General features: G+C 41.4%; 1 long non-coding RNA gene across 1 annotated transcript in view; it reads right to left on the reverse strand.

The window, feature by feature from the left end:
• Positions 1-22611, reverse strand: part of LOC135232434 (uncharacterized) — a 35209-nt gene that overhangs the window by 7013 nt on the left and 5585 nt on the right. The gene's annotated exons all lie outside the window — the stretch shown is intronic.

Consider the following 22611-nt stretch of genomic DNA (forward strand, 5'->3'; position numbering starts at 1 on the left):
CTTTAGAATTCAGTATCCTGAATTCTCTTCTTAGAAATGTTGCGTCAGGCATCTTTTTTTCTAGAATAAAACAGCTTCAGCTAAAATTAAAATCTATTGAGAAAAACCTTGGACTCTGATTTTTCCAAGGTTATATGAAACGTCTTAGCAACTACATTTTGATGTTATGTAAATTACAACAGGTGTTGAACCTGTGGAAGCACTAATCACTTTTGCCATGCTTAACCTTGGAGTTATTATCCCTAGACTCTAAACTGCTCCTAAATTAATGTTAGGCTACTGTGTGTCTGGCATCCACGCCTTGGCTGGGTGGCCTGTTGGATCCTGTTTTATTTCTGCCATCACAGCCCAATACAAAGCCTGACACTGGTCCTTCCAGTACTTTCCGCTACGTGGCTGCCAAGGTCAAAGGCTACTTTCAAAGTCTCCAAGACAGGAATCATGGGAACCTTCTAATCTTGGGAAAATCCCTGCTGAATTGAATATGACATCTCAAAAGTTATTATGAGGGGAGGCTGACCTGGCCTCTCCTCTTCTCAAAACCCCAGTTCTCAGAGAGCATTATATGAGCTCCATGAACCTTCTGCTGAGCCTCTCATTTCCCACCTCAGGCAGGAAGCAGCCTGGCCAGAGTCTGCATGGTCATCATGTTATCCTGATATCTCTGGAGGCCCCCTCTGGGGGTGGCTGTGATATCCTCCACTTCTGACTTCACTTGCTACATCTTAGTGGGGGAAATGGCACGGATTATAGGCAAGGACTGAGAGTACCATCGGCCTTGGCGTTTGCCCTGCCCGCCCTGCTCTCTGTATTTTGGATTATTGGGGAGTGCATGAATATTATCCATTAGTACTTTTCACATGCTGCATGATTTACTCTTTGTCCTTTACAGTAGTTCCCACTGTCCAACAATTCGTCCAATTTGCCCTTCAATGTTTGCCATTTTCTCACCATTTTTAATTTATTATATGTACTTATAGGCTTGTCACAATGACACACTTCTTCTAAGATAATGATCCAAAAACATCTATGCAACCAAACCTCACCCTAAAAAAGGAGGGGTTGGCAAATACTAACTACACAACAACAGATACCATCTTCCGATACAGTCCCATTTAAGCTTCTCCTGTTTGGATAGCTTCATTCTACATGAGCCTATACATTATTCAATAGAGAGAATTTCTGTGGTGTTAATTTGGAAGCAGTTGCACCTATAATTCTGTGTTTAGGTTCCCCTCCTCTCTGAGAAGATAGAGTGGTATAAGGGAAAGAGGGATGGACTAAGAATCAGGGTACTTGGCTATTTCATTGCTCATTTGCTCTCTGAATGAGGTCTCTGGGCTTTAATTTCCTTACCTTTGAAAAGAGAGGGTAGATTAGGTTATTTGAATTTTGTATGGCACTACTTAAATTCTAAAAAATGCTATGCAAGGCCATGCATTCCTGTTCATTCAAAACACTCTTGTGTGCATCATACAGTGCTAGGTGTGTCGGGTAATACAAAGGTGAATTGGAAAGATGTCACCTTTTGAGAGTTAATAGTCTAGTAGAATAAGTGCATAAGTAACAATAAACAATGTGTAAAATGATAAGCACCCTCAGAAAGGTATGAGGCATTGGTAGTTCAGTGGTAGAACTCTCATCTCTCATGAGGGAGACTGGGCTTGATTCCCGGCCAACGCACCTCATTTGCAGCCACCGCCTATCCATAAGTGGTGGCTTACGTGTTGGTATGATTCTGAACAGGTTTTAACAGAACTTCTAGACTAAGACAGACTGGGAAGAAAAGCCTGATGATCTACTTCAAAAAACCAGCCAATGAAAACCCAGTAGATTACAACAGTTTGATCCTATTGTACATGCAGTCACTATGAGTTGAGGTCAACTCAACAGCAGCTAACAACAACAACACTTAAACTTTTTAGCCCATTTTTCAAGAGCCAGTTAGGATGCTACCAATCAGTCAGATCACTTGTGTAAATGAGATTACAGGGAGGGCAGAGAGTGACTTAATTCATTCTGTTTGTTTGAATAACAGTTGTTATGATTATAAAAGTTATAAAATGAAAAATGGGTCAGAGACTTGAACAGGCACTTATTATTGTTAGGTGCCATCAAGTCATTTCTGAATCATAGTGACCCTATGTGTAACAGAACAAAATGTTGCTTGGTCCTGTGCCATCCTCACAATGTAAGTATGTTTGAGCCCATTGTTGCTACTGTGTCAATCCATCTTTTTTGGGGTCTTCTTCTTTTTCACTGACCCTCTACTTTACCAAAGGAGCCCTGGAGGAGCAGTGGCTAAAGCATTTGGCTGTTAACCAAAAGGTCATCAGCTGGAACCAGCCACAGCCATGAGAGAAAGATGTGGCAGTCTGCTTTTGTAAAGATTACAGATGTGGAAACCCTATGAGGGAGTTCTACTCTGTCCTATAGAGTCTCTATAAGTCATAATCAATCCAATGGAAACGGATTACACTTCACCAAGCATGATGCCCTTCTCCAGGAATTGATGAATCCTGATAACATGTCCAAAGTAAACGAGAGTAACTCTTGCCATCCTCAATTCTAGGGAGCATTCTGAGGAATAGGCACTTACAAAGCGCCAATCAGCATGTGAAAATAGTCTTAAACTCATTAGTCAATAAAGAAATGCAATGAACCATAATCAGATATTAGTACCAAAAAACAAACAAAAAAATCAAACACATTGCTGTTAAGTCGATTCCAACTCATAGCAATCTTATAGGACAAATTAGAATAGAAGCAGATGGATTAGTTAGGAGGCATTACAATGTTTTGGGGGAGAGCTGATAGTACCCTGGGCTAGAGGTTAGCAATGGAGGTAGTAAGAAGTGGTCAGATGTGGGATATACTTTGAAGGCTAGAAATGATAGAGGTCTGTACAGATGTAAGGGAAATTGAGGATTCAAGGATAGCTCTTAAATTTTTGGCTTGAGCAACTGAGTATTGGTGGCATTTACTGAGACAGAAATTGGTGAAGAGGACTGGCTTTAGGGGAAAGATGAGGAGTTCAGTTTTGAACATGTTAAGTTTGAGATGCCTAGTAGATAACCAAAAACGAAATGAAACCTGTTGCTGTCGAGTCGATTACAACTCATAGCAACCCTACAGGGCAGAGTAGAACTGCCTCATAGGGTTTCCAAGAAACAAGTGGTAGATTCAAACTGCTGACCTTTTAGCAGCTGAGCTCTTAACCACTGCACCACCAAGGATATTAATGCACACCCACCCAAATGATAATGATAATGCCAAGTAGTGGTTAAAATGTGGAACAGCGGGAACTCTCATAAGCTGCGTAAATTCATAGAGCCATTTTGGAAAACTCTTCAGCATCACTATTAAAGCAGCTGAACATACACAGGACCCAGAAATTCCACTTCTAGATTCAAACCCAATAGAAATGTGTACACTTGTGAACCAAAAGACATAGACAAGAATGGTCATAGCAGCCTTATTCATAACAGCCTCAAAAACCCAGATATTCATCAACAGTAAAACTGATACATAAATTTTAGTAGATTCATACAATGTACATAATTTCACCACTTAGGGATACTGTGGGGTAAATAATTTGGTCTTTGCCCTTGGTTCCTGAGAGATAACCTCTAAGTCTTGGATTTTCCCCAATGATTGAAGTGTCTTTGAGGATTTCAGACCACACCTAAGGGTTTGTGACTCATATTGGGTGAGGGCTGACTAGGCTAGAAAGACCCATCACGTGATATCAGCCCATCTTCAGGAAAGGTGTGCCTGAAGACTGAATTCAATCAACATGCCTATGTAATGAGGTCCCAGTAAAGGCTCTGAACATGGAAGCTCTATAGGTTTCCTAGCTGGTGATAGATATTGAGGTATGTGGAAGGGTACAGGACACGGAAGCTCTGTGTTTGGAATCCTCCCAACCTCCCCCCATGTATCTCTTCATTTGAATCCTTTTTGCTATAACAAAACTGTAATCATGAGTATAGTGCTTTCTTGAGTTCTGTGATTCATTCTAGAGAGTTATCGAATCCGAAAGAGTAGTGATAGCCAACACATCAGAAGTAAGATGGGGTTGGAGGCCCCCCAGTTTATAGCTGGTATCCTGAGGGCTTAGAAGGAACCCTTGAATTTGTAAACAGTGGGTCAGAACTGAGGGTGTCATGGGTAACCAAAGCTTGTGACTGATGTCTGAAGTCTTGGGCAGACTTGGCATCTGGAGGACTGTGCCCTTTGACTTGTGAGATCTGACCTCGCTCCAGGTAGTTAGGGTCAGAGGAAGAAGTATTGCATGGGTAGTTGAGTTGGAAATGAATTGAACTGAATAGGCTGCATTGATAATAGAGTATAATAGATTGTATAGATTTGATTGATCTTTACATTTGATGTCAGAAAAGTGGGATTTCACTTCCAAGCAGATATGCTATAAATAATATGATATTTCTTTATAGTCCTTTTTGTATGTATTTAATATTAAAGATACACACTTTGCATCTTTTTAAAAATATGCAATAACAAGCATTTTCCATAAGGTAAAAAAAAAACTGTAAACATTTTAATAGTTCACCTTTTTCTTGTTATTATAATTATAGTTTGCAATCACTGTGTCCCAAGCACTGTGTTAAGTACTTTATATTCTTTACAAGTTATCTTTATATGTTTTAATCCCTTAGTCCATGCTCCAGCCCAAGCTACTGCATCACGTCACCACCTACGGCTGAAGTCCATGGTCGTGATCATTTGTTTCTGGCCCCCAGCTATGCAGCTTCAGGCTCACTAGCCCTCTCAGCATTCTTTATTAAGGCTCAGTCCTTGAACACCATGAACAAGCTGTCAACAACCAGGGCAACCACTTCAGGCCCACTTACCTAGGCCACTCCATTTACCAGGGCAACGCTAAGACTTGGGACATAGTGGACAAGGTTCCATGCTTTCTACTAGTCCTACTGTTCTCCAGTTTCTCTAGTCCTCTCTGGAAGTTTCTACCAGATTACCTCACACCTAACTCCACAATTCTGCCTAAAAAATATGACCAGGGTCAGGGGAATAAAAACTCTGACTATTTACCTCCACAACCCTTCTTTTCCCTTCTCTTTTCCATATTCCTCCATGTAGAAAGGAGCCAACTTACCATTTCCTCTTTTTGGCTGGAACTCCTCTTCCCTACGACAGTACAATCTTATGATCTCACTACGATAGGTCAAAATAGCATCTTTTCTACATTCTAGGGGAACTCTATGATCTGAGTTCTCCGGCTCAGCCCTTGATATAGTACTAGCAACTTGAAAACGCCCCAAACAAAGATACATTGCTTTACTACCTTAGTTATGTTGTTGTTGTTAGGTGCTGTCAAGTCAGTTCTGTCTGATAGTGACCCTATGTACAATAGAATGAAATACTACTTGGTTCTCTGCCATGCCCACAATCATTACTAGGCTTGAACTCATTGTTGCAGCCACTGTGTCAATCTGTCTCATTAAGGGTCTTCCTCTTTTTCACTGACCCTCTACTATACCAAGCATGATGTTTAAGTACCAAATTCTCCAGGGACTGATCCCTCCTGACAACATGTCCAAAGTATGTAAGACGTAGTCTCACCATTCTTGCTTCCAAGGAGCATTCTGGTTGTGCTTCTTCCAAGACAAATTTGTTTGTTCTTTTAGTAGTCCACAGTATATTCAATATTCTTCACCAACACCACAATTCAAAGGTGTCAGTTCTTCTGTCTTCCTTATTCATTGTCCAGCTTTCACATGCATATGATGCAATTGAAACTACCATGGCTTAGGTCAGGCACACCTTAGTCTTCAAGGTGACATCTTTGCTTTTCAACACTTTTAAGAGGTCTTTTGCAGCAGATTTGCCCAATGCAATGCATCTTTTGATTTCTTGACAGCTGCTTCCCTGGGTGTTGATTGTGGATCCAAGTAAAATGAAATCCTTGATAACTTCAATCTTTTCTCCATTGATCGTGATGTTGCTTATTGGTCCAGTTGTGAGGATTTTTGTTTTCTTTTTTGTTGAGGTGCAATCCATAGTGAAGGCTGTGGTCTTTGATCTTCATCGGTATGTGCTTCAAGTCCTCTTCACTTTCAGCAAGCAAGGTTGTGTCATCTGCATAACGCAGGTTGTTAATAGCCTTCCACCAATCCTGATGTCTCATTCTCTTTCCTATAGTCCAGCTTCTTGGATCATGTGCTCAGCATACAGATTGAATAGGTATGGTGAAAGGATACAACCCTGACACTCACCTTTCCTGACTTTAAACCATGCAGTATCCTTTTATTCTGTCTGAACGACTGCCTCTTGATCTATGTACAGGTTCCTCATGAGCACAATTAAGTGTTTCAGAATTCCTATTCTTTGCAATGTTATCCATAATTTGTTATGATCCACACAGCTGAATGCCTTTGCATAGTCAATAAAACATAGGTAAACATTTTTCTGGTATTCCGCTTTCAGCCAGATCCAACTGACATCAGCGATGATATCCCTGGTTCCACATCCTCTTCAGAATCTGGCCTGAATTTCTGGCAGTTCTCTCTGGATATGCTGCTGTAGTCGCTTTTGGATGATCTTCAGCAAAATTTTACTTGTGTGTGATATTAATGATATTGTTCAGTAATTTCCGCATCCGGTTGGGTCACCTTTCTTGGGAATAGGCATAAATATGGATCTCTTCTAGTCGGTTGGCCAGGTAGCTGTCTTCTAAATTTCTTGGCATAGACAAGTGAACACTTCCAGCACTGCATCCATTTGTTGAAACATCTCAGCTGATATTCCGTCGATTCCCGGAACCTTGTTTTTCACCAATGGCTTCATTGCAGCTTAGACTTCTTCCTTCAGTACCATCAGTTCCTGATCATATGCTACCTCTTGAAATGGTTGAACACTGACCAATTCATTTTGGCATAGTGACTCTGTGTATTCCTTCCATCTTTCCCCATAGAAACCTTCGCTGTTGCAGCTCGAGGCTTGAATTTTTTCTTCAGTTCTTTCAGTTTGAGAAATGATAAGCGTGTTCTTCCCTTTTGGTTTTCTATCTCCAGCTTATTATCTAGTGCTGCTATAACAGAAATACCACAAGTGGGTGGCTTTAACAAGGAGAAATTTATTCTCTCACAGTTCAGGAGTACAAATTCAGAGTGTCAGTTCCAGGAGAAGGGTTCCTCTCTCTGTCAGCTCTGGGGAAAGTTTTCATCATGAATCTTCCCCTGGTCTAGGAGCTTCTCAGTACAGGAACCCTGGGTCCAAATTACGCACTCCCCTCCTGGTGCTTCATTCTTGGTTGTAGGAAGTCCTTCTCCTCTCTGCTCACTTTTCTCTTTTGTATCTCAAAAGAGATTGATTTAAGACACACCCTATCTTGTAGATTGAGTCCTGCATCATTAATCTACCTGCCTCTAATCTTGCCTCATTAACATCATAGAGGTTAGGATTTGCAACACATAGGATAATCACATCAGATCACAATATGGTGGACAACCACACAATACTGGGAATCATGGCCTAGCCAAGTTGACACATATTTGGGGGTGGGGGGGACACAATTCGATCCATACCACTACCCAAAAATTTATAACCTTGTTTCACAATTACTATTTTGAGTGGAACTCTATGAGAGTGCCTGTTTCACGTCTGTCTTGACATTTGTTTATGTATTAGATTTTTCTTAATCACACATTACAGGCAAAAGAACAAACAAGAAATTAAAGACTCTTCAGTTATTTTAATTTACATTTTTTAACTTCTAACATTGACTTTTTGCATTTGTTAACAATTTACTCTTTATTAATACCATCCACTTGTGGTATTTCTGTTACAGCAGCACTAGATGACTAAGACAATGGTTAAGATAAAACAACAAACAGAAAATATCAAATGTTGATAAGGATGTGGGGAAATTGGAACCCTTACTCATTGCTGGTAGGAATGAAAAATGGTACAGCTGTTGTGGAAAACAGTGTGGCAGTTCTTCAAAAAGCTAAAAATAGAACTACCATATAACCCAAGAATTCCGCTCCTAGGCATGTACCCAAAAGACTTGAAAACAGAGACTTAAACAGAGATTTGTACACCAGTGTTCATTGCAGTGCTGTTCACAATTGCCAAAAGGTGGAAATATCCTAAATTCTCACCAACAGATGAATGGATAAACAAAATGTGACACAAATATACAACGGAATACCACTCAGCCAGTAAGAAAAATGGAGTCTTGATACATGCTAAAATATGGATGAAGCTTGAAGACATCACGCTGAGTGAAATAAATCAACCACAAAAGGACAAATATTGTATAACCTCACTTACATAAAAAAACAAGGACAAGCAAATGTATAGAGACTGGCTTATTAGTGGTTACCACGGGCAGGAGGAATGGGGAAACAGGGGTTATTGCTTAAGGATTACTGAGTTTTCATTTACCGTGATGGAAAACTTGCACTGATTAAGGGATCTCATGAAAATTAAAAACTTTTGTTCATTGAAAGACTTTAGCATATAAATGAATGTAAAAAAGAAAACCTATTGCTGTTGAGTTGATTCCAACTCTTAGCAACCCTATAGGACAGAGTAGAACTGCCCCATAGGTTTCCAAGGAGCAGCTGGTGGATTCCAACTGCTGACCTTTTGGTTAGCAGCCAGGCTCTTAATCATGGTGCCACCAGGTCTCCTAAGTGAATATAATTGCCAATTAATGTCATTGCTGTAAATAAGTTGTAAATCTGTATAAAGTTGAATTCGCAAAAGTTGTGTGATAGATATATTTATAACAACCACACACACACAAAAAAAGAGTAGCTGCTGAGGCTGCTTATATACAACCAAGCGCCTCATGGAATTCGGTTCTGTGGTTTGGTGGATTAGGGTAACGGTTTCACTGGACATTCAAATTAATTGGCCTAATATCATGTTTACTGTTTATGTTCTACCCTCCTAATTCACTGTGTAGTGCCTAGGGTCTTAAAAGCTTGCAAACAGCCATTCAAATTACAGCAATTTTTCTCTACTCACCTGGAACAAGAGAGAAAGAAGTCAGGAATAGGAGGAGGATATGGAATATGTGGCTAATTGCCTCCATAAACAACTGTCTCCTTTGCCACGAGACCAGAAGAACTAGATGGTGTCCAGCTACCTCTACTGAAGGTTTTGATCAAAGATTCTGTCAAATAATCCTGATCACAAGGGAGAATATATAGAATAGAATTTCAAATTGTCATGGAATCTAGCTTTTCTGAAACCATGGGTACTGAAAGAACCCCTGAAACTACTGCCCTGAGCTAATCTTTAAACTTTAAACCAAAAAATCTCCCCTGAAGTCTTCATAAAACCAAACAATAGTATAACTTAACTAGTAAAGACTGTCTGCCTTGAGCATTGTCTCCTTTACCATCTATCTACATGGGATTGAATTGACAAGAGCAACCCAAAAGATTAGATAGGAAACTTAAGGGACAGTGACTTTTTGTTAATGGGGGAGGAACAGCTCAGAAAAGGAGGACGAGAATGGTTGTACAACTCGAAGAATGTAATCAATGTGACAGAATTGTACATGTCCAAAAAAAAAAAGCAACCCATTGCCGTTGAGTCGATTCTGACTCATAACGACCCTATAGGACAGAGTAGAACTGCCCCATAGAGTTTCCAAGGAGCACCTGGTGGATTCGAACTGCCGGCCTTTTGGTTAGCAGCTATAGCACTTAACCACTACACCACCAGGGTTTCCACTGTACATGTAGAAACTGTTAAATTGATGTATGTTTTGTTGTATATATTCTCAACAATAATAATAAAAATAAAACAAATTATTAAAAAAAAAAAGAAAACCTTATGAATCACAGTGGTACAATCCTGTTGTACATAGGGTGGCCATGAGTTGGGGGCAGACTCAATGGCAGCTAAGAAGAACAACACAAAGCTTTTACTTAAGTTAAAGATATGTTTACGTTTATGTTTTAAATAAGATAAACTTCTAAACTGAAAACAGGTTTTTATTTGACTGTGTGTCAAATATTTTATACACATTTTCATTTACTCTAGCCCACAATGTTTAAACACGGGCATCATTATCTTCCCTGTAGAGACAGCACAGCTAAAAAAAAAAAAAAAAGATTAGAGAGGTCAAATAACTTGCCAACAGTAATACAGATAGTGAACTGTGGAAGGGGGCTCTAACCCAGGTGTCACTAGTTATAAACACCACACTACTTGCTATGGCAAAGGCCACATCTAAAAAGGCAGCTCATGAGCAGGAAAACAGTGGGATGCAGACCTCAAATTCTTGTAAAAAGACTGGACTTAATGGTGTGACTGAGACTAGAGGCACCCCGGGGGTCACGGTCCCCGGACCCTCTGTTAGTCCAAGACTGGAACCATTCCCGAAGTCTTCAGACAGGGATTGGACTGGACTATAAGATAGAAAATGATACTGGTGAGGAGTGAGCTTTTTGGTTCAAGTTGACATATGAGACTATGTGGGCAGCTTCTGTTTGGAGGCAAGATGAGAAGGCAGAGGGGGGACAGGAGCTGGTGGAATGGACATGTGGAATACAGGGTGGAAAGGAGGAGTGTGCTGTCTCCTTAGGGGGAGAGCAGCTAGGTGTATACAGCAAGGTGGGTATAAGTTTTTATATAAGAGACTGACTTGATTTGTAGCTTTCACTTAAAGTGCAATAAGTAAATAAATAAAAAGTCAGCTTGTGGCTGCTCATGTTTAATCCAAACTGATTTCTCCAGGTTTCCGTTTTGGTTTCCAAAGCCACAAAGCCACTCAGCATGATTTAAACTGATGCAGAGGCAGCTACTGTGCTACATTTCTTGGAAAGATGGTAATGTTTTTCTCCTCTTTTGGTCCCCAGGCCACTCTCAAACCACTTTATTAAAAAAACAAAACAAAACATTGCTGTCAGGTCAATTCCGACTCATAATGACCCTGTAGGACACAGCAACACCAAAAAATGTCTGGAACCATTGTCCCCCCCTTTAGCCATATTATTGCACAAAAGAATACTCTCCAATAGAACTTTCTGTGATGATGAAAACGCTCTGCATCTGCATTGCCCAATGGTCACATGTGGCTACTGAGCACATGAAACGTGGCTAGTGTGACTGATGAACTGAATTTGAAACTTAATTTAGTTTAAATTTACATAACCACGTGTGGCCAGTGGCTACCATTATTGGGCAGAGCAGGTCTATAGAGTCATACCTCGCAATTAAGTACCAAAGACTTTCAAAACCCCAAACTTTAAATAAAAAATCTTCCCCCAGATAAATCTATTGTGGATAGAGTGAATTTTAGCATCTGTTTCACTTTGCCTGAATGAAATTATTAGTCATGTCTACAAGTAAAGTGCTGGTAGAACGTCAACGAACACTTCCTCATGGGCTGTTGAAGCTCAGCTATTTCTAAGCAAGAAAATGCAGAGATTTCATGCCACACAAGTATGACTCTTGCTAGAATGGCTCACAGTGGGTTACTCCATCGGGAAGGGCAACATTGTCTGCAATTGTTGAACCTTAACTTTAACTTGCCCAGGTTTTTCACCTCTCCCTACCCAAATCTCCCTGGGATCCTTAATAAAAACTGTCACCAGGACTAAGCTGAAGGCTTGGAGACTCCTATTTCACCTTGAATATTCAACAGTGGTTTCAAGCTTACAAGAAAACAAAAGTAGGCAAAAACCAAACCAAACCAAAACAAAACAGCGAAGTAACAAGCAAATAAAGTTAGCAGAAAAATACAGATTTTGGGATTGGACTGGTTATTAATAAAGTCTTCTAATTCATGGTAGGTAAGGGTTGGTATTACTTCAGGGCTAATTTAGTCCTTTGTCCCTCCTTGCCCTGCCTCTGGCCATTCCATCCAGGGAATGTTGCCATCAAGTCAATTCCAACTCCTGGCGACCCCACATTTGCAGAGTAGAGCTGCTTCATAAGATTTTCAAGACTGTGACCTTTCAGAAGCAGATCACCAGGTCTGTCTTCCAAGATTCCTCTGGGTAGGTTGAAACCCTGAATCTATTGCTTAGTAGCCGAGTGCTTAACTACTTGTGCCACCCAGGAACTCCATTTTTAATTGTGTATTGCCACACTGTCTGCTTTGCTGCTGCCCAGAGCCTCTTAGGTTCTGGTCCCTGCAGGTGGAAAGCACTTTTCTCTCTGGTTCCCAGAGAGTCCATCTTTGGCTTTAAACGGTAGTGCACAGTTCTTACAAGGCCTTACTTCACTCTTTTCAAAGGTTTCCCACCATTCGGGGTCTCTAAAATTTTACCATCATCCCTCTCTCATCATGCCTGGCTTTATACCAGTGGTTTACCTGAAGCGTACTTAACAGCTCATTGTGAAAACATTGTTCTACTTCTCCCATGTTTGGAATTAGTAGCTGCTGAACAAATATTTTGTGAATGACTCATAACCCGGGAACATTTAAGTTACAGAATGAATGATCAAGCCCCTCCCAAAAAGGGAATTGATGTTACCACTACCCACTTCACAGTAGTGTCACAAATACCTACATACTTTGAACATCTGTAACAGGGATAAAATTTTTGTGACATTAATCCAGTATCTTTTTTTTTTAGTTGCCATTGAGTCAGTTCCTACTCATGGCGACTCCATGTGTGCAGAGAACTGCTCTATAGGGTTTTCAATGTGGTGACCTTTTAGAAGCAAATCACCAGGTCTGTCTTCGGAGGCACCCGTGGATGGGTTTCAACAGCCACCCCTTCAGCTAGTAGTCTAGCGCTTAACCATTTCCACCACCAAGGAACTCCATAAGTCAGTATTTTTTGTCCCTGGTAATTCCTTTTCCCTAACTACCCTGTAGGTTACTATTCATTGGGCCAATGTACATGATTCTGAAAGCATGACAACCATTGTTGTACTTTGTTTAAATATGGATCCTAAAAGATTATTGTTGTTGTTAACTACCATTGAGTCGGCTCCCGACTCATGGCAACTTCATGAACAATTAAACAAAATGCTGCCTGGTCCTACACCATTCCCAGATTGGTTGCAGATCGAAGCATTGTGATCGATGGGTATTTTAATGGCTGATTTTCACAAGTAGATGGCCAGGCCTTTCTTACTAGTTCATCTTAGTCTGGAAGCTCCATTGAGGTCTCTTCAGCATCATAACAACATACAAGCTTCCACTAACAGATGCGTGACGGCTGTGCATGAGCTGCACTGGCCTGGAATCGAATCTGGGTTTCCTATATGGACAGTTAGAACCCTACCACTGAACCATCAATGACCCCCTAAAAGATTATGGTTAGACAAAAGACTGGAAATAAACATTTCTGTTTTGCAAAAGCCAAGCTTTGCTGAGAGAAAAGTTTCAAAACAAATGTGTGCGGTCTGATGAGCTAGATATTGGAGGACCAGGCAGGCGGTAGAACACAGAGATGGCAGTTCCTTGTCTGTAGAAGGGACTACTTTACCACAGACTCCTCTACAGCCTTTCTAAGCTGCAGGAAGGAGCTGAAAGAGAGGGAGGGAGGACTGGGGCCAGATCTCAGAGCAGTAGTCAGAAAAAATGTGGGGGAATCTTCAAACACTGGATGCGCATCACACAGTATAGTCAGGAAAACAGCTAGCTTCCCACAGATTTCCAGCAACCTTGAGCTGAGTGAATGATCCTGGGGCAGCCCTCCATGGTCACACACACTGTAGCACAGTACTGAGATGGCAGGAAGGAGTAAGGGTGCGGGGAGGAAGAAGGGAGGCTCCAGGTGCCAAGAGGCCCATCTGACTGGCTGAGGCCTGGGGTTGGGGTGCAGAGTCCACAGACACATGGAGTCTGTGAGCAGGCCCTGGGCTGCAGGTGCCACCAGCACAATATCCAAGGGCACATGCAACAATCACCCCTCTGTGGATGGCAGAGCCCAGTTGCCAGGCTCTCAGTAGAAGCAGGGAGTCTGCAGAGGGCAGTGTGGGGCCCAAAGACCCTCCCCCTCCACCCAGCACACACTTATCCTCTAGTCCAGGACAAGAGAAGAGGGAGGGGGAACTCTTAAGAGGAGAAAACCAAACCAAACCTGTCGCTGGCAATTCTAACTCCTAGCAACCCTATAGGACAGAGTAGAACTGCCCCATAGGGTTTCCAAGTCTGTAATCCTTGCGGAAGCTGACCACCACATCTCTCTCCAACAGAGCAGCTGGTGGGTTCGAACCCTGACCTCTTGGTTAGCAGCCAAGTGCTTAACCACTACGCCGCCAAGCCTCCTTGTTAGAAAAGAAACTGCCCTGAAAGTGGGTTTGAACTTTGAATTGATGGGATACTTACCCAAAGAACCTTCCTAGCTTGGAGAGAATAAAAATTGACAAGAAAACAGCTCCCACACTGCCATCAGTGGGAACAGGGGCTCCAGACAAGATGAAATCAGTGAAGGAAAATAAGGGAAGATATATTTCTTTATTTATGCACATCTAATTCATAGTATGTGAATTTCGACCTCACTTCAAATATGTAAGATATTTTTCCATGAAGGTTAAGAGGGGAAAAAAAAAAAGCTTCACATTCCCCAAATTAGAAGCAATGATTACCAGACTGCATTTTAAATCTAGAAAACTCCCTCATTCAATATACGCTGGGTTCCTACTAGGTGTCAGGCAGTGGGCAAGCTCTGTTTAAGGCCAGGTTAAAACTGTAATGTTCACTTAGAACACTGAGAGTAAACTAACCTCAGTGCTAGTTCAAAAGATACTGTCTGCATTAGTTATGATGTTCAAAAACAGATGTTCTCAGTCTGCTTCTGATAAGACCCCAGGCCAGCTTATGCATATGCCTATTAGTTGCAATTTAATATTTACAGTTAGCTCCTCCACCCCCAACTCTTTCTCAAAACCTATTCATGGATGTCTAACGTAGCACTTTAGTCCTCAATGTTAAGCAGTATCTCCATATATGACATTATAGTGGCATAGTGTTTAAGTGCTATGGCTGCTAACCAAAAGGTCAGCAGTTCAAATTCACCAGGCGCTCCTTGGAAACTCTATGGGGCTGTTCTACTCTGTCTTTTAGGGTTGTTATTAGTTGGAATCAACTTGACAGCAACAGGTTTGGTTTGGTTTTATTCCTAAAATCATGATATATTGCCATGAATGATAACTTAGATTTATTATATAAGTTATAGTTTATACTGTGAGTCATGCTATTTCCTCTAGTCTGAATAGTTGATAGGGCATTGTTATGGATTGAATTGTGTCTCCAAAAATATATATTGAATTCCTGGCCTTCATACCTGTGGATGTGATCCTATTTGGAAATAGTGTTTTTCTTTTTGTTATGTTAATAAGGTCATATTAGTGTACAGTGGATCCTAAACTAATCACACCTGAGTTATAAAAAGACCAAAATAGAGGCAGGCGCACACAAACACACTGGAGAAAGTACGATCATCCACAAACCAAGAACACCAAACAACACCCGAGGCTACTGATGCCCAGGGCTACCAACAAGGAAGAAATTGACACAGTTGAGACCCTGATTTGGACTTTTAGCCTCCAGAACTGTGAGAAAATAAATTTCCATTCTTTAATGCCGCCCCCTTTCAGTATGTGTGTTATAGCAGCACTAGGTAACTAAGACAGGCATTAATTATACCCATTCTGCAGATGAGGAAATAGAGGCTTCTCTGTTCAACACTCTTTCCAAACCAGGACTAACCCAGATATTCTCTCGTACCTACACCACATCTCATCTAGTTACCCGCCACTGACTCCTGCCATTCCTGGGATAACTGATTCAATTCTTGTCACTTATTCACAGTCTCCGTCTGCTTTAAAACCTCATTCCAGATCCACTTTTTCTACATAGGCTTTTCCTGAGCAGCCCTGCCTACACAGACCTTGCCTTTCTGCCTACACAGACCTTGCCTTTCTGCCTACACAGACCTTGCCTTCCTGCCTACACAGACCTTGCCTTCCTCTGGACAGCCTACCTTTTTGACGTCATTTGGTAATCCATCACATTCACCCTTGAAACAATTCTTATATTGCTATTCACCTTCCCATGTGATCTGCCTTGTTACCCCCAACTAGGCAGAGCATCTCAAAGATTTTTTCCTATCCCACCTCCCCATACTATCCAGAGTATTTAGCACAGCAAACAAATAAATAAATGACAAAAAAACCATTGCCATCCAGTTGATGCTGACTCATGGTGACCCCCTGTGTGTCAGAGTAGAACTATGCTCCATAGGGTGTTCAATGGCTGTGACCTTTTAGAAGTAGATCAATCGGCAGGACTTTCTTCCGCAGAGCTGCTAGGTGGATTTGAACAGCCAACCTTTCCTTTAGTAGCCAAGTACAAACAATTTGCTTGGCACACCACAGGTTCTCATATATTTCCACATTTGTTGACTGATTTAAATTGTTCATTTCTTCTCTGACAAAAGAAAATGGGCCCTATGAGATCCCTAGAACACTGCGGCAAGGGGAGAACTCCAAAATGCAGGCAGCTATGCTGAGAGGGATGTGTCCTGCTACATAATTCTCCTTATGACCATCTTTGCCAAAGCCTTAGCAATTAATTTACTATTCAGTCCAGCCCAGTGAAGATTGTGTAATTTCATTCTTCCAGCCAAGAATGCTGTTCTTTTTATTTAATGACCAAAACATACTTGAGTTATCGTGTGCCGTCAAGTCGATTCCAACTCATAGCAACTGTATAGGATAGAGTAGAACTGCCCCATAGGGTTTCCTAGTTTGTAATCTTCATGGGAATAAATCATCAGGTCTTTCTCCTGTGGAGCAGCTCATTGCCGTCGAGTCAGTTCCAACTTATAACAACCTATAGGACAGAGTAGAGCTGCCCCATAGAGTTTCCAAGGAGCACCTGGTGGATTTGTACTGCCGACCTTTTGGTTAGCAGCTGTAGCACTTAACCACTATGCCACCAGGGTTCCCATTGTGCGATTAGGGCTCCTTAAAAATATTATAGTAATGGCTTTATATACAGAGCAATGCACTCCCAGGCTAACGCCTTGCACAGAATTCTCAAGTATAATTGGGCTGTCTAACCTCGTGACACACAGCCAAGGAGCTACAAAGTGCCTGCTTTATTTCCTTTTCTTAAAAAGTACATTCAATTTACTCCGGACTTTCCCGTCTGTCAGTGCAGCTTGAGGTTACTTCCTGCCCTGTCAGCTGACTGTGAGTCACATAGAAGCTCGTTAGGGAGGCAGCTTCTGCCTTTAAGGCAAGCAGGGAGAGAGAAGCCAAAGAAGGAGAAAGGGAGCTGTCAGACCTCCCTCTTGTTCATTTAAAACCCCGCAGTTATAAACTTTGCTCTCCACCCTTGGCCTTTTTGATGATGCTTTCCAAGACAGGAAAACCAGTTTCCCAAATTCCAGAACGAAAATGACACTTGAAAAACTCCATCTTTGTAGTGAATGAATCATTTCTCTGGGCAATCCCTTCTCCTGAGGGGGGTCCTTCCTTTGAGCCACAATTCGGGGATGTCTTCAGTGAGGCAAATGGTAATGACAGAAATGTAAGTTCTGGGATTCAAAATGATGCAAGTACAGCTTCTAAAGAATTTCAAAATCACAGGAAAGGAGCTACAAGGGTAGACAGGGTGAGTTGGAAATACAAATAAGGAAATTTCCTAGATTGGGGAAGTCATTGGAGCAAAAACATGGGGAAGTTGGGGGCTTAAGAACAAGCAACCAATAGGAAGTTAGAGGAGCCTAGAGACCACTTCTGCCTTCTTCTGCAAATATTTTGCCAATTATTTAACTGCTCGGAGGTTTCAAGCCCTTCTTACCAAACAAAGATAAGGGAACTGTAACACTAACCTACCTTCATCTAATGTATTTGGGAAGTGCCAACAAAAATGTTATTGTGATTGCACTCTGCAAAAATAAGTAAAATTTTTTAAATGCGTTTTTCCAAACTAAGTCAATGACATGGGCAATTCAGATATACTGTCATCACCTCTGATTTATCCAGAAATATGGCTTATTAGCATTACATATGGCTTGTGAGCAGTACCAGGATAATGTCTCATTTTGTTCTTTCTTCCATGAATTGTTGGCATGAAAAGGATTTGGAAAAGAAAAAAAAAATTGGGTAAATTAGGGGAGGGGTGGAGATAAGGAAGTATGGCCTCATTCACAGACCCTAACAGGAAGTATGGGGGCAGAGCTGTTTCAATCATAGAATTCTTGCCTTCTATGCAGGAGACCCAGATTGGATTCCTGGCCAGTGCACCTCATGTGCAGCCACCAACTGTCTGCCAGTGGAGGCTTGCGTGTTGCTTTGATGCTGAACAGGTTTCAACAGAACATCCAGACTAAGACTAGGAAGAAAGTCCTGGCAATCTACTTCCAAAAAGCCAATGAAAGCCCTATGGATCACAATGGTCGGATCCCATTGTGCGTGGGGTCACCATGAGTCAGGGCCTACTCTAAGGCAGCTAAAACAACAATAAAAAGTATAAGGGGTGGGGGTAAGGTGGGAGACTGGTCAGCTTATGTTCTTTGAGACTTCAAGAAGGACGGGTCACTGATGCTGGCAGAGTGAAGCTTAGGAACGATCTATTTAGTCTCTCACATTAGAATGCTTCATCAGCATTCTACTTATTTCAGTATCACTAATGATTTAATTACCTATAGCCAACCTACACAAAATACCCTCTACCCCGACTATGGACATATGTGTATTATCAAAGGTGGCAAGCTTACATTCCACTAGCTGGACCACACTTCAGCATATATGGTTGGGTATTGATTTCAGAAAAAAATATGTATCAGGCTTTTCATCAAAGAAAATTGGGATAGTGTCCATCAAAGGAATAGGCTGTAAGTAACAGAGGACCAAATTAACAGTGGTTTTTAGAAAATGGAAGTTTAATTTTCTCATATAAAAGTCTGAAGTTATGAGCTTGGGGCTGGTGTGGCAGTTCTACTTCCCAAAATTGTTAGGGCCCGAGACTCCTTCCAGTTTTCTCTTCTGCTGTCCCCAAACTATGGTCCTAATGTTCACAGTCTAAGAGGGAGCCCCTACCATCAAACACACATTACAAGTTATAAGAGAAAGAACAGAGGAAGAAAAAGGGGCTAAGCTTCCATGCCGTTGGTCTGTTGAGGAATGTTCCCAGAACCTATCACATGTCACTATATTCTATTAGTCAGAAGGTCATCACTTGGGCACACCTTGCTGCAAGATAGGCTAGGGAATGCAATGTATTTTCTGTATAGCCACAGGCCCAGCCAAAATCCATCACTGAGGAAGGAGGAAAGTCAAATATTGGAGGATAATTTGCTATCTCAGCCACAGAACCAAAGAGCATGAAATATCAGTTAAACTAGCTCAACACACTTCCACTTAATGTGCTAATAAAGTCATCAGAATCTGGATAAAAATTTGGTCAAAAACAGGAAAATAATTCATACTCACTATATTAACTTATTGGTTATTTGAGGATTCTGGACAGGACATAGACACCCAGCAGCTCTATAATACCATGTGTATATCTAACCAGTTGCCTCTTTATCCCAACTTTCCTGGATTGGTGATACAATAGGTTTATGTTGGGAGAAATAAATGTAGCCATTAACATTTTACATCAGCACCTTTAAGCCCCAAGTAGAAAGAGGGACGTGCAGGTCAGTGTTTCATTCATACAGCATTCATTGAGGTTGTTCCTGGCATTTGGTTGTGGAGAAATTCTGATCTGCACTTATCTGTATGTCTATGCATTTTGCTTAAATAAAAGATTTCAGTTTTCACTGTTCTTTCCCACAAGGTCTAGTAACGTACGGGCACTCCTGAAACGTTAATTTAATAAAAGTCCAAAAATCTCAGTAAGATAAAATGGGGATCTTACACTATTGAATTAAATTGGAAAGTTCAAAAATTCATTTAGGAGAAGCTTTACCAATTATTTAGAAGGAATTACTCTAAGATTATCCCCTGGGTTTTATTTAAGAAGACCCGAAGATATTTGTCATAGAGTTTGGGCATCTTAGTAGTTTCTGAATTACACATGGAAACATGGTGGTCATCCTGTGGGACTGAATGGATCCTTGGCAGAAAGGAAATGAATAACAACATCTTTAACCAAACTTGAACTGGAATCTTAAGGAAATAGCTTGGAAATGTTTCAGTTAAAATGAGATCACCTTTCTAGAACGACATATTATATAGACATTTTTGTTTGCCCGTAGGTACTTAAATATGAGCTTAGGAAACTAGCTCCAGATACTAAACTCCCAAACCAGGCCCCCCCAAAAATAAAAAACTAAAATTTCTGTCCTGACTCAAAGGCAGAATTCCAATACCTGAGTCACCTATGGCACCCTGGGTTTTCCTGGAAGGATCCCCAGCCAAGGATGGGGCAGGTTTAACCATGTCCTCTTATGAAACTTACTGATCACATAACCACGAGGACTATGGCTCAAAAGTTGTGGGTTGAGCAAGTGTCGGCCCTAGTACAGTGTCCTGCATTTGGTACAGAGAACTCTAATCTCTCCAAACTAAGTTCAAAGGAATTAGGGTGCCCATGTCAAAAATCACAAGCAGTAGTGCAGCCAGAACCAGGCCCTTAAAATTTTAAAAATACGTTAACTGTTGACCTAGCAATTAAACACCTGGAATTTAGTCTACAGATAAACTCTGAAACATGCAGAAAAATATACAAACAATGGCATTCATTGTAGTTTTGGAAAAAGCCTATAATGCCTATCCATAAGAGGGTCATATAAAGTGTGGTATCCAAACATGGAGTACGCTATAGCCTTAAAAAGGAGGTGAGGCAATCCCTGTATCAAAGTGGGGGGGGGGCGTCACAATATGACCCCTTTAAAATTATCCTTATGTGTATATGTGTGTTGGAGGGGGTGTCTTAGTCACGGTTCTCTAGAGCAACAGAACCAGAGAAATATATGCATATGTATATGTAGAGAGAAATTTACTTTAAGGGATTCATTCACAAAATTGTGGGAGCTGGCAAGTTGAAAATCTGTAGGTCAGGAGACAGGCTGGAGACTCCTGCTGACTCATGGGATTGTGGGGGGCTGGCAAGTCTAAAACTTGTAGGTCAGGCAGCAAGCTAGAGACTTCTGCAGATTGGCATCCCAAGACCCACAGGTCAGGCAACGGGAAGAGTGCACAGTGGAGAGAGAGAGAGAGAGAGAGAGAGCTAGTTCTGCCAAAATATCTGTATATAGTCTGAAGGCAGAATGCACCCTAAAGAAACTCCTCTTTGAAGTGATCAATTGGTTACATTACATTCAATTATGTTATAGAAGTGATTAGATTACATTATGGAACAGCAACTAGTCTACTGTTTGGCCAAACCACTGGGAACCATAACCTAGCCAGGTTAACACATAAAATTAACCATCATGTGGGGTGTGTAATGCAGCTATACATAGAGTGAAAGAATACTCATAGGTCTATAATGAATGAGATTGGCACAGCAGTGGGGCAGGGGACGCGTCGATCACATTTTATTTTATACACACTTGCTATAAATTTTTAAAACAAAATTATTCAGGGGAAAAAAATGACACAGGTGTGACTTCCTGGGTCTCAGGTTACTGTCCTCTCCTTTGCAGCATGTTGGTGTGAATGATTTCTCAGCTTACTAAGCATATTTACAGCTTGACCTTTCCCTACCTGTCCAGATAATACAAGATAAATATGTCAACATCCTTTATTGTTAGCTAGTGCTGGAAATGTGATTTTTTTTTTTTTTTTAAAGGGCTCAGTATGATAGAAAATGGCCCATCTTTCCCACCAATACTCCCTGCAGTCTGGTAAGGTAATAGCCCACCATTGAGGCCACACTTATGATTATCGAGAGTATTGATACAACTGTGCTCTTTCCTCCCTTATTGTCATAGTCCACCACTGCACTGGTTATAGACCTCTGCTGGAGTGTTTCTCTCTATGAACCCTGCACATGGGGATGAGTCTTGGCCAGGATCATGTTCCTACTGTAATTCAAGTTTCCCCAGGCCTTATCAGACTATAGATAACAGGAACAACAGCAGCTCAAGTTTCCCTGGTTCTTTCCTAGCGTGGAGACAGTGAACCTTCAATACCCTGGAAAGTATCTTTCAAATATTTCTGGAGGTTCCTAGAAGGTATCTCCCATGTGCTGATGAATTAGATCACTCTACCAAGCTGGTCCATGGTTTTTCCCTGCCATTTTCTGGCTACCTGTGTCTCTTGCTTGGCACTTCCAGCTGCCTCTGCAGCTGGGGCCCTAGAAATCTGGCAATGTCCAAGTCGTATGACATTCTTTTTTAGGTAGGAGGAATGCTTACCCCCTCCAGCCTCCTTGCCCAGCCCCAGTGAATGGCACACTGGGAGAAGTTACCCCAGCAATGCTGCTTCTGCCCTGTGTTTTACAGAATTGCAGTTGTTGTTAGCTGCTGTTAAGGTGTCTCCAACTCATGATGATCCCTGACTCATGGTGACCCCATGCACAATGGAATGAAACACTGCCCAGTCCTGTGCCATCTTCATGATCAGTTGCATATCAGACCATTGTGACTCATAGGGTTTTCATTGGCTGATTTTTGGAAGTAGATCACTAGGTCTTTCTTAGTCCATCTTAGCCTGGAAATGCTGTCGAAAATCTGTTCAGCATCA

Source organism: Loxodonta africana, chromosome 1 (genome assembly GCF_030014295.1).
Source record: "Loxodonta africana isolate mLoxAfr1 chromosome 1, mLoxAfr1.hap2, whole genome shotgun sequence".
Taxonomy (NCBI): domain Eukaryota; kingdom Metazoa; phylum Chordata; class Mammalia; order Proboscidea; family Elephantidae; genus Loxodonta; species Loxodonta africana.